General features: G+C 31.4%; 1 protein-coding gene across 2 annotated transcripts in view; it reads right to left on the bottom strand.

Moving 5' to 3' along the window:
* klar (klarsicht) overlaps positions 1–16343 on the bottom strand; it is a 465338-nt gene that overhangs the window by 151740 nt on the left and 297255 nt on the right. The window lies entirely within an intron of this gene.

The following is a 16343-nucleotide window of genomic DNA, read 5'->3' on the forward strand; positions in this document are numbered from 1 at the left end:
TTTTTACAGTTTAAAAATGTTTTTTTTTAATTTTTAAAAATTTGTATTTCTATTGAGCTGCTGAAATCAGGCTGGACCATTACAGAGAACCTCTACCGAACTCAACTGATTAGTTTGATTAGCATTGGTCGAAAAACTGCCAGAATATGCGGTCAGAAATGAAACCGTAATATTCCATAATGACAACGCTCGGCCACTTGTTGCAATACCTGTTGAAGATCGAGCCCCGTTCGATTCGTATTTGTTTCGATCACTGCAGAACGCTCTCTCTCTCTCTGGGATTCGCATCACTTTGGAACACTCGATAGTGGATTGATTCGTTCTTGAACTCAAAATATGATCCGTTTTTTTTTGCTCGGAATCCATATATAAATAGACTTCTTTCTAACTGTAGACAATGATGTTTTCCGTCCGATTAACCGCAGTTAACATACCAGTGGACATTATTAACATATCTGTAGTAGAACATTACCACTTAGAATAAAAGCTTTGAGTTGATCATTGTAGAAATAGAACATTAAAGAAGCACTAATAGATGGTGCTGGAAACATCTGGATGGTAATGCAGCGTATATAAGGTGGCCGAGAGAACATCAACGAGTTAGTCAAATTTATTGCTCGGCCACTTGTTGCAATACCTGTTGAAGAGTATTTAGAACGAAGTGGTGGGGAAGTTTTGCCTCACCCGCTTTATAGTCCAGACCGAGCCCCGTTCGACTACTACATATTTGTTTCGATCGATGCAGATTGTTCTTACTCTGGGATACGCTTCACTTTGGAACAGAGTACCCGATATTGGCTTGATTGCTTCTTGGCCTCAAAAGATGAGCAGGTTTTTTTTTGGTTCGGAATCCATATGTTGCCAAAAAGGTGCGAAAAAGATCATAGCTAGCAATGGCAAATACTTTGAATAATTTTGTATTGTACAAAAGCTAACAATTTTAAAAAATCCCGAATTCTTAAGTTGTCCGCCCCGGCTTCGCCCGGTATCATTTACTAAGGTTAGTTCTTCAAGTTTGTCCAACCCACATACACCTGCATGTTCTTATTTATTTGCAAGTAAAATATCTAAATTTGTACTGCATACTTTAGGGAGCTTTTTTATTACAGTTGGCTGGACTCGAAAAAAAAGAAATGTCAGAGTTTTACCCGAAATTTTTATATTCTTTTTCTTTACAAAAAATCTTCTGAAAATTTCTAATCGAATAAAAAAAAATCAGCCAAATCGCTCCAGCCGTTCTCACGTGATGCCATTACATACATGGACCATTTCATTTTTATATAGATTAATTTGAAAATAGATCTATTCGATTAATCGACAAAATATTGATCGAATAATTTTAAATTGAAAAATAAGATTTATTCGAATAAAAAATATAATTTTTCCCAGATTATTCGAATAATTTATATTCGAATGACAAGCCTAGTTTTAAATGAGAAAATGTTTGTTACAAATTTCCCAATTAAATTGTGTAATTTAAGATTTATGACTTCTTCAAACTTTCTCCAAATCATGCTTTTTAAATCATTAATAAATAAATGCAATTTTTTGGGGGGTTTAAAAACAAAAAGCATCGTATTAAAAAAGGTCATTTAGATAATATTACAGCACATTTATAAACAAGAGAAAAAAAATATTATTAAAATCATGTAATAAAACCATAAATTTAAAAAAATCCGAAAAAATAACCAGAAGCTAAACAATATAAGAAAAATTTAAATTGACCATAAAAATGACCTGCTCAAAGCCGGCAGCCAGCCCTCCTCTCAAAAAAAAAACAAAAACGGATGTAAGACAAGAAACACAGAAATTAATCTTAGTTTAACCATTAATTGCGGAATTTAATACAACTTTTTTTGTATAAAAAGAAAACGAGAGAGAGAGAAAAAAAGGTCAACAATTTGAAAAGACGCGTGTCAGCTTAAAGTAGGAAAAAACAACGGCTTTAATAAGAAAACGATGCCAACTCTCTTAACAATTTTCCAATAATGTAGCAATAATTATGATGACGATGATGATGATCGTGGTGGCGGTTGGCTGTTGTTGGTGGTGGCCACTTTTAATGGTGCTGGTGGTAATCACTTGTAATCGTATTTTTGTGGTTTATTTGGCACTTAAAGGCAACAGTTTAAGCTGCTAACTCTGAAATACTGTAGCAGCAACATGTTGCATGTAGAAAACCCTCGTTTTTTTTTGAAACTATTAACACAAAAACAAAACACCTGTTTAGCAAAAACAAAGCTAAATAAGGCATGATGCAGCCAGCCATCCATCCATTTAAACAATCCATCGCTTACCACTGATTATATCTTCACAAAAACAAAAAGAAAAGAAATGAAAAATACTTCGTTAACGAAGGAACTAGTGAGCAGTAACTAAATAGTAGTTGTTTAGTTTTTGGATTTCGAAAATTGATTTACGGAACTCCCAAGAGTTATGGCCAGTAATCGTACCTACTTAACAGTGGCCTAAGTAAAGGACAAATTACCCAAAATATAAAACGTTGCAGTAATAAACTTTAAATGTTTATCGCTCTCTCTCTCCAAAAGAAAAACAGCCGGCTATTAGGCAAAAAAAAAAGTAAAAGTCCATCAAATTTTTGGGCTTTACAACAAAGTATTGCAGCTCTAACTCAAATTCAAACTCTGCTCAACTCTACTGATGACCACTAGATAAACCTTTTTTTCTTTTCGTCTTAAACGTATTTTGTTTTTGTTAGAAGCGTTTAAGTTTAAGTTTTGTTATCTTTGGAAACGTGATTTGCTACTAGCATTTTATTATTTTCCTCTTAACTCTCTCAGAGCTTCGAAAAAACTGACAATAACGAAACACCATCAATAAATGGCGTTATAATTTAAGCTCATTAGTACATTTTACATTTTACTTCTTGGCTAAAAGTTAGAGGGCAAAAATAGAAATCAGCAGTTAAATGTTGCAGCAGCCGCCGCTTGCCCTCATCACCATGCCTCATGACGTATTTAGAAAGGAAGATCGATAATGATTTTTTTTAGTTGTTTATAGTTTTAAAAATATAAAAACATGATGTAATATAATAAAAATGTTATCAAATAATAATCAACATGACTTTACAGGGAAAAAATAAGAAGAAATGAAGCAGAAAAGAAGCTAAAAACAATTTTGTTAGATGAATATCTTAGGTTGGGTGTTTACTTTTAAAATATACATTTTAGGGTGTTTTATTTACACGAATTTCGAAGATTGAGGATCGGATTAGTGTGACACTTGGTGTGAAACTGCATCGTTGAGTCAATATTTAATAACTTTTGCTTTTGTCTTGTGACTTATTCATAGTCATTTTGAAGGGAACATATCTGTCATTTATTCTCACTTAGTTATTGAACATTATATTGTAAACGACAAAGTTATTTTTGCTTCGAAAATTTCGAATATTGTGCCAACAAAGCGTCATATGCGGGAAGTTTTGATTTACTTCTTTAATTTGAAAAAAAAACGTGCCGCTGAAGCACACCAACTGCTCACCAAAGCTTATGGCGAATGTGTTTCATCGGTTTCAAAGTGCGAGAGATGGTTTGTTCGGTTCAGAAGTGTTGATTTCGATACGGAAGATTGTTCAGGCCAGCCAAAAAAGTTTAAACATCAAGAATTGGAGGCATTATTCCATGAAGATTATTGTCAAACTCAATAAGAGGTTTCACAATCATTGGGAGCTACTAAGGCAGAAATATCAAAATGTTTGCGAGCAGCAGGGAAATTGGATACCATACAAATTGAAGATGAGAGCCCTTGAAATATTATTTTGTATATCTGAAATTCTGCTTTAAGGCATCATCATTATTGATGATGAAAAGATAAGATAACCCGAAGTTGAAGAGATCGTATTTAAAGCCCGGTCAACCAGCCGAATCGACATCAAAGACAAATATCCTTGGCACTAAGGTAATGCTCTGTATTTGGTGGGAGAAAAAGGGTCCTATATATTATGAGATGCTGAAATATGGGCAGACCATCACATGAAACCTTTTCCGAATGCAACTGATTCGTTTGAAGCGAGCGTTTGCCGAAAATCGTCAGACATGAAACCGTAATATTCCATCATGACAACGCTCGGTCACATGTTGCAATACCTGTTAAAAAGTATTTAGAATGAAGTGGTTTTGAAATATTGAATATCTCACTTTATAGTCCAGACCGTGCTCCGTCCGAATACTATTTGTTTTGATCGAGAGAGCGTTCTCTCTGATATACGCTTCACTTTGTAACAGAGTATCCGATATTAGCTTGATTAGTTATTGGCCTCAAAACATGAACAGTTATCATAGCTAGTAATGGCCAATAATTTGAATAAATTTATATTGTTTCGAAATTGTATTTGAATTCAAACGGCTGGTTTCAAGTTTCGCAACATTTTCATTTCTATGGGCACTGCTACAGGTTCAATATATATTGACCACGATCCAGTATCGCGATATTTATTGAACGTGTAGCATGCAGTATTGATGGATCGCGATCCAAATCGCAGAATAACCTAATTTTGCGTGATCCATTACAATGGATCGCGATCCAAATATCACAATATATATTGAACGTGTAGCCGTACCCTATAGACTTCTAACTGTAGACAATGATGTTTTCCGGCCGATTAACAGCAGTTAACATAACTGTCGACATTATTAACAGATCTGTAGTGGAACATTACCACTTTGAATAAAAGCTTTGAGGTGATCATTGTAGAAATAGAACATTCAAGAAGCACTGATAGATGATGCTGGAAACATCTGGATGGTAATGCAGCGTATAGAAGGTGGCCGCGAGAAGTAAAAACAAGTAAGAAAGTATGGTCGGTCAAGCCCGACCATATAATACCCTACACTAAGTAAAAGAGCAAAAACATTTTTCTTTTAAAATTTCAATAATTTATTTATGGGGGCTATGACCAATTACAGACCGATCACCATGAAAGTATGTCGTGTGATTTATGTCTATATGAAAGTTATTTATGTTGAATTTTGTGAGTATACCAACATTTTTAAGCGATTTATGCACGTTAAAGTGATTTTCGGAAGCGGGTCTATATGGGAGCTATGACTAATTATGGACCGATCGTAACAAAATTTGGTGACATGAATTTTGTATATATAAAACTAATCTGAAACATTTATGTCCGATAAAGTCCAATTTCGGGAGGACATTTGTATGGGGGCTACGTGAAATAATAGACCGATTTCAGCCAGTTTCAATAGGCTTGGTCCTTGAGCCGAAAAAATAATATGTACCAAATTTCATCGAAATATCTTCAAAATTGCGACCTGTACTCTGCGCACAAGGTTTACATGGACATTCAGCCAGCCGACCAGACGGACGGACATCGTTTAATCGACTCAGGAAGTGATTCTAAGTCTATCGGTATACTTTAAGGTGGGTGTTAGACTAATATTTTTGGGCGTTACGAACTGCCTTACAGTGTGCTGATTAAGTTGTGAATTATAAACGTGTATCTGTATGAACTATTTAAACTGTTGTAGTGAAAATGTGAATAAAGAGCTGTTACAATTTTAAACTACTAAACTGCATTTATTTTCAATCAAAAGTATCCGGTTTACTTAATGGAAATAAACCAACGTTTTTCAAAGGTAAAAACGTAACAAATGTTTCAAAATAAAAGCAAACAATTTGTAAAAATGGAAAATCGGTTGGAAAATGTTCGAGTTTTGAAAAAACTGTCCCTATTATTATGAGTCCCAGGCCTTAAATAAAGGAAAGTGTCAACAAGAGTGTTATACTCGGCTGTGTCGAATCTTGTATTCCCAGCATCAATATGTAGTTTTGACCTTCTATGAGGATTTAAATCAGTTATGGTCCGAACTATACAGAATTTGATAGACTTATGTCGATAATAAAATATTTTTCTGAGCATCACAAAAGTTTGAAGAAAGATTAAGGTTGATATAAAATTAGTTTATGTCAAGCTTAATCACGATATTAATTATGTTCAAGTCATTTTCTGAGGGGTACCTTGTATGGGAAATAGGGCCAAATGCTGATCGATTTTCGTCATACTTTAGAGTATAATTTCAGAGTAATTAGATCTAATTTATGCAAATCAAATTTAATTAATCATGATTGCAGCATAATGAACATATTTATTACTGTTCAAACAGAATTCCGGGGTCATATGTATGGTGGCTAGGTTAAATCATGGTACGATATTGCCCATTTTCAATACCAAACAAAACTTATAAATAAAGATTATTTGTGGGAAATTGCAGCCAACTCGCTCCTTTCGTTTGTACCCTATCGTGTTTTCAGCAGACAGACGGAAGGACGGACATAGCTAGAACGTCTCAGAATCTTATTTTGATGTGTTACAAACGGAATGACAAAATCAATTTTGCCCCCATCTTTTTTTTCGGTGGGTATAAAAACATTCCATAAAGTCTGAAGCTCAAAAGAAGTCCAATTTTTCAAAAGGTTAGAAACACCTCCGTTTAATTAAAATGTTTGAAAAGTCAACATTTGTTTAGGAATTTTTAAAAGAAATCTTGAAAATTAACAATATTATTCACTTGGGGCTAATTTTTTTTTTCATTTCTTTACAAAAATTCCAATGAATATATTTTTAAATTATACATACATATATTTAAACTACAAACTTAAGGTTAGTTTTATTAGCTAATATTATTCATATTATATTTCACAAAAGTTAAATTTAATTTTTTTACTTAATATTTTCTTTAGTAAACCTACAAAGTATCAATTTCAATTTACAAGAATTTAAATATTTCACAACCCTCTTCATATGTGTACACTTTTTCTTTAACTCTTTTTACAAATTCTAAACATTTTTACTACAAAAAAATGTTAATGAACTTTTCAGTCCCTTTTTTTGAACAATAAAAAACACAAACTCACGTGTTTTTAATAAAAAAAAATTATTTAAATAAAAATTCTCGTAAAACTAAATAAATAAAACATCAATAACAACTAGCTTTAATTTTAAAACACTCTCTTCACTCGCAACCAGTAAAACTGTGTCAGTTTGTATTAAATTTCAAAATATTATACCAGACTATAGACAAAAAAAAAATATCTTAAATTACATTCATTACGCAGTCCTTGAATGGCTAAAACAACTCATTACCTACAAAACAAAAAAACACTTCAAATGATTTTTAAACAAAAAAACATATAAAATAAGTTTAATTACCCGGTACGCAATGCAACAATAGCCAGCCAGTAATGTTAGCAACAGCAAACAACTTAATACAAAAAAAAAAAGAATTAAATTACCAAGTAACCAGTTGAGTTGAGCTGAACTGAAATGATTTGAATTGAAATATAAAAACAATGTAACGACATAAAATTCCGTTGTTTTTACCAGTTTTACCAACTTTTGCTGTTGTCTTTATTATATTTTATTTATTACATAGTAGTACATAATTAACTTAATTGTTGCTATTTTACATACATACTATTAATGTTTTTTTCTTTTGCTCATTTGCAGAAAATTTGCGAATACTAGGGACATTTTTGTGTACCCTACACTTACTACACTGAATAATCATAGAACTTGGCTGCAATGTTCAATATATATTAGCTCGTGTTTGAACTAACATCCGAAGCACTTTTGCCACTTCATACTGGGTAACAATTGGGTGTATAACATAAAAAATGCGGGATTGGCAACATAAGGATTCCGAGTCAAAAGATCTGCTTATCTTTTGAGGCCACGAACGAATCAAGCCAATATCGGGTACTCTGTTCTGAAGTGAAGCGTATCCCAGAGAGAGCGTTCTGCATTGATTAAACAAAATAGTAGTCGTACGGTGCAAGGTCTGGACTATGAAGTAAAACTTCCCAACCACTTAATTCCAAATAGTTTTGAACAGGTATTGCAACATGTGGCCGAACGCTGTCATGATGGAATATTACGGTTTCATGTCTGGCAGTATATTTTGGCCAATACTCGCTTTAAAAGAATATGTTGCCATTCTTCAACAGCTCATAATATATAGGACTCTTTTGGTCCCACCAAATACAAAAATTTACCTTAGCTTCGTGAATATTTGGCTGATCATAATGAATGCATTTTTCATAGCAAGTAATGAATGGCTGCAAAAATTATTTTATTTTAAATCGTCTTTCAAGGTCTCTCAGCTTCAATTCGTATGGTACCCAATTTCCCTGCTTTTGGATGAATCCTGCAGCTCGCAAACGTTTTGAAATTGCTGATTGAGTAGCTCCCAATGATTTTACAAGTTCTTGTTGAGTTTGGCAATAATCTTCATGGAGTTTGACAACAATCTTCATGCCTCTAATTCTTGGACATCAAACTTTTTTGGCTGGCCTGGGCGATTGTTGCCTTCTGTGTCAAAATCACTTCTGAACAGCACAAATGACGAATGGAACACATTCGCCATAAGTTTCGGTGAGCACTCGATTTGCTTCAGCGTCACTTTTTTTCAAATTAAAGAAATAAAGAAAAACTTCCTGCATACGACGCTTTGTTGGCACAAAATTCGACATTTTCGAAGCAAAACAAAACTTTGTTCTTTACATTATAATGTTCAATAACTACGTGACAATAAATGACAAATATGTACCCTTCAAAATGACATATAAGTTATTAAAAGCATAAATCGCGTTAAAAAGATACGCCATCTGTTGTGAATCCCAGATGACAAATGGGATTACAAACTTTCGACATGTAAAATTTTTTGTTTCCTATCCGGAAAGCGCTAGATCTTGAAAAGACATGCTTGCGAGTGCTATTTATCTCTTATAATTTACGATTTATAAGCATTTCAAAATTTAAATTTTAAAATTTTGCCATACCTTGGTCCGCTATTTTAAAAATGTAGGGACGAATGGACTCGAATTTTTTGTTAGTTAGACAACTAATTTAAAATAATATACAAAAGATTTTAGAGCAATAGCAATTATGGATGAAAAATAAACGATTTTCAATTAAAAAATTCAAACAAATAGTAGATTTTTCTGTTTTTTTTTTTGGGGCGGAAAGGTGACTTTATTCTTTTGTTATTAAAAAAAAACTTTTTTTAAGAACATATAACAATTTTATGTTGTTCTGTAAGACATCTTTACGGAGAATATTTTGGTAAAAAAAACATGTCCTATTCTTCAAAATTTATAATGTTCTAAAATCCCAAAGTTGGGATCAGAAAACGGAAAGCATCTTTGGAAACCTTGATGTGTTCCCTATTTATCCCCAAAGTATTTTCCCAGCCCATAAGGAAATGAGGACCCTATGGACAAAATTCTAAAAAATGCCATTGACAGATTTATTTCCAAAATATTTTGATTCTGTTCGCGAAGCAACTTATGAAACTTTTAAGAACAATAATCGATCCACGATGTCAACTTTTTAAAAGGAATATAGTTTTAGCCCATGGTAGGCGTTCATATTGTTCAGGTTACGATGATTTTCGTCAAACAACCCGAATGTGAACAAAAGAGCGCAATAGAGCGTTAAAATACACACATTTCATTCAGTTGCTTGATGTTGTTGTAGATATTTTATTTTTAAATGCCTCTTTTTGCCTACCAATGGTTTAAGCTTTACTGAAAAGAGCAGCATGTCAGTAGGAGATATGAAAAGAAGTCATGAGTTACAAATAAAATTAAGTAAACCGTATTCATTTAATTGGGGAAAAAAGTAGTTTGTAGTTTAAAATTGTAACAATTCTTTATTCAAATTTACAAAACAATTTAAATAGTGACTTTCTTCTTTCACTGGTAATGGAGTTGATGTTAATTTTAACTGCATGTATGATCAACTGACTGCATTTGCTGTTATACACAGTGCCATCTTGTAGTAGTTTCATGAAATATCTATCTAAAGGACAAAACTAGAATGTTCTATATTTAGCAGCTTTATTGTTAATGTTAGCATCTTTATCAGTTAATGTTGTGATACTTACAAACAATGTTAATAACAGCATGCTATCAACATTGTGGATAAGTAGAAGTTTGTAACACTAGTCCGTTCAACACGCAAAGAAAAAAATATAGTTGTACATGTTTACTGTAACGATTTCTATATTGTTACAAGTTTTTTAACAATATTTTAGTCACAGTAACTATTTACATGATCATAATAATATGAATAGTTAACGATTCACATGATTGTATCAACCATATATGTACAGTGACGGACAATACAATAGAATCACTACATATGAATTCGATTAAAGCGGTAAAACTACAAAATTTGATTTCAAAATTTAAAATTTGTTCCTTATTATATTAATGCTCATAACGTAAGCAATAAATAGAAAAAAATAAAATAAAAAAATAACACATTCTTATGTTAAAAACGATGTCAAATCTAAAAGACTAAATAAAATATGCGACATTCAAATAGAATCAATCAGTCTTAAAATGATTAAAAATAAAAAATCATCATAAGAATTCGTTGTTTTCTTAATATTTTGTTGCATATCAATTATTTCTAATAACAGCATCAAATCTTTTCGGGATTGAATTTAACAAACTTTCGCATGTAGATCGGGAAATTGCATACCATATTTCCTGAATTTTTTGCCAAAGTTCTTCCTTGTTTTTAAATTTTTCAGGTCCGAGTTTGTCTTTTACTATTTTCCATAGGATTTAAGTCTGGTTATTGAGACGGCCATTCCATAACATGAATTTTGTTATATAAAAACCATTTTTTGGCAAAACCTGACTTGTGCTTTGGGTCATTACCTTGCTGGAAGAGCCATTTTAAGGGCATATTCCATTCTGCATGTGGCTTTATAACATTCTCCAAAATATTTACATACAAGTGCTTATCCATATTTTCTTTAATCCAATAAATTGGACCAACGCAATACCAAGAAAAGCATCCCCATATAACAATATTTCCCCAACCATGTTTAAACGTTTTTGGTTTTTGCCATTTTTTGGACGTCTAACCCATGTCTTATCATCACTACCAATTAAATTAATGGTCGTTTCGTCCGTCCACAACACATTTTGCCACTTTTTTATATTTTTTGGCCCACACCAATCCTTATGATTGCTCCTGGTTTTAAATGAAATATTGGTAGTGATTCTATTGTAATGTCCGTCACTGTATATGATTACAGTAAACAAGTATATGTTTGTGACAACCATATTTATGATGAATAATTTTATCATAATATGTTGTTCTCAGATTATGATACCCATAAGCCGAGAGCAACATAATATGATAAGTCATTCATCATATAAATGGTTGTCACAAACATATACTTGTTTACTGTAACCATATACATATGAGGAGCCGCAAAACAAAATTAAAGGACTCCACAAGGTAGAGGGAGAAGCTGCTAGGTACCTAAAAGTGTTTCTGAAAAAAGGAAATTATTCTCCAGAGCATGTGAATTAAATTTTTAATTAATGTTTAGCAAATCAATTTAAGTAAAGATTCTAGAGGCTGTTACGTCTCAAAGTGTTTTGCAGACTAGGTAGGGTGTTTGAAATTCTCCTTAGTCAACTATAAAACATAATTTCTTAAATGTGGCATATTTATAGCTGGGTTGGGGTCATGCACTTCACTAAATGACCATTATGTTGTCGTGGCAACAAAGTACCACAAACCGCAATAAAAGGCATATTTTTTTTTGCTAAAGTTGGTAAAGAAACTTTGTTAAAAGCCACATTATTACTGTCATGAATGCAAGAGTATGTATTTGAATGTTTCAGCACATCAGTCTGTGTTGGACTCTGAAACTCTGTTTTTGTGGCGGCTAAAATACTGTTCATACAGTTTTTTATTGTATTTTGTATAATTTTTAACCTTTTTTTTATTTTGACTTCATGTCACGTTAAAGTACGTACATACGTTTTTTTCTAAGTAAATTGACACCACCGGTAAAGTAGTGCTGAACTGCTGCATGCAGCTTTACTTATTTTTTTATGCTGCATGCATGTCAAATTTGTGTGTGAGAGAGTGCGGCGGTTGTGTGTAAGTGTGTCTTGTTGTAGAAAAAAACGTCCGTCATTCACTTAATTTCCATAGTTGAGGAGTAAAACATAAAAATCATTCATTATCATTATCAATTTTTTTTCTTTTATTTTTTTCGAAAAACCTTTTCATGCAAATATTGTGTGTCTAGGATGGTTGGGATTTGAACATGACCATTGGGTGACCGTTTGTCCGACCAAACATTGATTTGTTGGTCGAGTGTTTGTATTTTGCACAGCTGTGTCCCTGGTTGACCAAGAAATATACAAAATGGGGGAAAAAATATTTAAAGGCTTAAAGTCAAAAGTGCTGGCAGAGAGATGAGGACAACAGAAAAGAAACATGCATTATTATACTGAAGGTATTTTAATAATTGTAATATGGGTGGTAATATAGCTAAAACAAAAACAGAATAATATTTGTTGACCCTTAAAGAATTTTTAATTTATAAAGAAACAAGTAAGAGAGCTATATTCGAGAGAGAGCTATTTATTTTTAAATTTCTTTAATAAATTTTTTTGGAAAAAGAATTTATGACAAAAAAAATTTTTTTGATGGAAAAAAAATTCGGGTTAAAAAATATTTTTTCCGATTTTAACCCATTGTATGTCCAACTTACTATGGTCTTATATACGTCGTTGCAAAGGTCTTTGAAATATCTATCATTAGATTTGTCTATATTAATGAATTAGTAATCCAGATATAGGTCAAAAATAGGTCAAAAATCGAGGTTGGCCTAGTTTTTTCCTTATATCTCAGCCATTTGTGGACCGATTTTCTCGATTTTAAATAGGGAGAATTTCGGAGATATTGATGTATGAATCGTGTATGTAAGTTATTTGGGGGCTTCGGAAAGTTGATTTCAACACACAGACGGACATGGCTATATTGATTCCGCAATATATAACGATCCAGAATATATATACTTTATGGGGTCGCAAATGAAAAATGTGGAAATTACAAACGGAATGACAAACTTATATATACCCTTGCCACTCATGGTGAAGGGTATAAAAATTATAAAATTTTTAAAAAATTAAATGTTTTTTATAGAAATACAAATCAAATCAATGTGTGTTCTCATATAAACACTAAAGGCCTGTGATAATTTAGAACAAAAATATTTAAAATTTTGAATAAAGTTTATTATACCCTTCACCTTGAGAAGTAAGTTTGACATTCCGTTTGTAATTTCTACATTTTTCATTTCCGACCCTATAAAGTATACATATTCTGAATCCTTATAGATAGCGTCTATCTGTTGAAAAAAATTTTCTGAAGACCCCAGATATCTTCGGGATCCAGATCTTCAATAATTCTGGCAGACATGCTTTCGAAAAATTTCCCATTTAAAATCAGCACAAACGGTCCACAAATGGCTGAGATATAAGGAAAAAACCAGGACAACCTCGATTTTTGACCTATATCTGGTAGATATGATAGATATTTCAAAGACCTTTGCAACGACGTTTACAAGACCATAGTAGGTTGGACCTACAATGGGTCAAAACCGGAAAAAATATTTTTAAACCGAATTTTTTTTTTCACTAAAAAAAATTTAAAAAACCAAAAAATATTTTTTAAAATTAAAAAAAAAATTTTAATTTTAAAAAAAAATTTGAATTAAAATTTTTTTTTTAAATTTAAAAAAAAATAGCAACTCGAAAAAATTTTTGTTCGAAAAAATAAAAAAAAAACATTTTGGTTACCTAAAAATATGTAAAATTTGTATTTCGAAGTACAATTTGGTGAAGGGTATAAAAGATTCGTCACAGCCGAATATAGTTTTCTCACTTGTTTTTGTTATGTATCTTAAATATGGAATAGTTTTTTTTTCAACAAATCAATAAATGTTTATGGAATGACCCATATGTTTCTGCTAGAAATACTCAAAATCAAAGCCAATGAAACTAATCTAATAAATACTAAAGCCTTGTTATAATTCAGAACATAAATATTTAAAATTGCCATTAATAAAGAGTATTTCTGTTAATTATTTATCCTAATATGGAATGTCCCTCTTTTTAATAATTCGTACATTTTTTCATTATTACAAAAGAATTTTCAGTTTTTTTTGTATTCACAAAAAGCACATCATTATTATAGATATTTTTCAATGTAAAAAAATAAAATTGAAAAAAACTTTACACAATAAAGTACGAATTTTTTCTTTTGTTCTTTATTACGGTAATTAATATTAAATTACATTAGTTTTTTTTGTTCAATTTTATTTTATTTTTTGCCATTTATGTTGGTTCACAAAGCAGACCTTCATGCATTGATTTTGTTTATTTTTTATTTTGTATGGCCAAGTTATTTAAAGTTAGAATTTCAAGCATTATTTTGAATTCAAAAGATTTTGGATTGAAGTAGTTGTTTTGTGGATTTCTTATTATTTAATAATCAAGCTTTAATGAAATATCTTAGTGTTATTACACAAAAAGCATTGATAAATTAAAAATAATAATAATTTTTCAAAATCAATACTATAGAAAATTTCTAAAGCAATTTTATATTGTTTGTATGACTTAATCCTGAGGGATTCACAACAGATGTCGTATCTTTTGAATGCGGTGTTTGTTTTTAATAAATTATTTGTTATATTGAAGGGTACATAACTGTCATTTACTCTCACTTAGTTATTGAACATTATACTGCAAATAATTCGAAAATTCGAAAATTTGTATCAGCAAAGTGTCTCAAAAAAATTCCATGTGCCCTTAAAAAATATTGAATAAACATTTTTGTACAGCAAACTGTCCAACAATTTCAAATATGCTACTCTTATTACAATCAGATTTTTGGTTCAGAAGATATAGCCCTTCAAAGTTGACTGATTTTCAGTTTTTAAAAAACAGACTATTTTCGGGTAATTTGGACCGCTTTCAGATACAATATATCGAAAACTATGTAACGGATTGTCATTATTTTTGATTCTATTGATAGATCTATTTATTAGGAAAAGAATAAACAAAAATTGTACTGTTTGCTTTGTATTTGTCCAGGTAAATCGATATTTACCAACTATCCATTTTTTCAATGTTTCTCAACTTTGATGAAAAATAAAAAAAAACTATCAATTTCTATATTTACCATATTTTCAAAATAAGTTCTTTGATTATTCCTTAACCTAATACTAAATTTCCAGCTGTCCGTCCTTGCCCCATTTTTTGCTACACAGAGAAAACTGATTCGTGATTGCAACCGAATTTGTTGCCAATCGAATGATTCGGTTGTACACATTGAATTTTTCGGTTCCATCAACAGAAAGTCAGTTGAAAAAGAAGAATTTCGGTTGAAGCAACCAAAATTTTGCTACCGTTTCTAAAATATTGTAGCTACAATTGTAAAATTCGGTTACTAAGGTAGAATCATTCGATTGGCAACAAATTCGGTTGCTATCACAAATCTGTTTTCTATGTGTGGAGGTAAAAGTTTGAAAAAAGACATTCCAAACGATATTTTTCAATATTTCTCAATTTTGCTGGAAAATAAAAAAGCTATAAATTTCTATATTTGCCATATTTTCAAAACAAGTTCTTTGATTATTCCTTTACCTAATATTAAAATTTTCAGCTGCCCGTTCTTGTCCCATTTTTAGCTAGAGGTAAAATTTTGAAAAAAGACATGGTTCCAAAAGTGAAAAACCAAACAAAAATTTTTTTTACCAAAAAAAAATTTTTTTTTAATCTTTTCTGGAATAATTTTAAATCATTAAAGCCTTTAAAAAGAAACATAAAAAATCAAAAATTTAAAAAAAAATATTTTATTTTACTGCACATAAAATTGATTTTTCCACAAATTTCAACTTTGCTAACCCATAAGTAGGCACCTGAAAGGCGTAGAACCATTTTCAAACATTCATTTCATAGGCTGATCAATTATCTATCATATGCCTTTAAAAGTTTTTGATTATCTCATTTGGTTCAAAAGTTATGATTTTTGCAACGAAAAAACTCAAATGGCGCCACTGTGTGTCGTATGCGGGAAGTTTTGCTTTACTTCTTTAATGTTAAAAAAAGTGCCGCTGCAGCACACCGATTGCTCGCCAAAGCTTATGGTGAATGAGTTTCATCGGTCTCAACGCCCGAGAGTTAGTTTGTTCGTATTAGAAGTGGTGATTTCCACACCGAGAGATAGTTTGTTCGTATTATGCCCATAATTTCAACAAATAGTTATCTACGGTGTAAAATAACCAGTAGATAAATTTACCTAAACGGTAAATTTACATTGATTTCAAATCAATATCTACGGGTTAAAATTACCAAATATTTTTATTCCATAAGTAACTAAGCACTAATAGATAGCTATTTGTTGAAATTACGGGCATTAGAAGTGGTGATTTCCACACGGATGACAAACATCGCCCAGGCCAGACAAAAAAGTTTGAAGACCA

This window comes from Calliphora vicina, chromosome 3 (assembly GCF_958450345.1).
Source record: "Calliphora vicina chromosome 3, idCalVici1.1, whole genome shotgun sequence".
In the NCBI taxonomy this organism is placed as follows: domain Eukaryota; kingdom Metazoa; phylum Arthropoda; class Insecta; order Diptera; family Calliphoridae; genus Calliphora; species Calliphora vicina.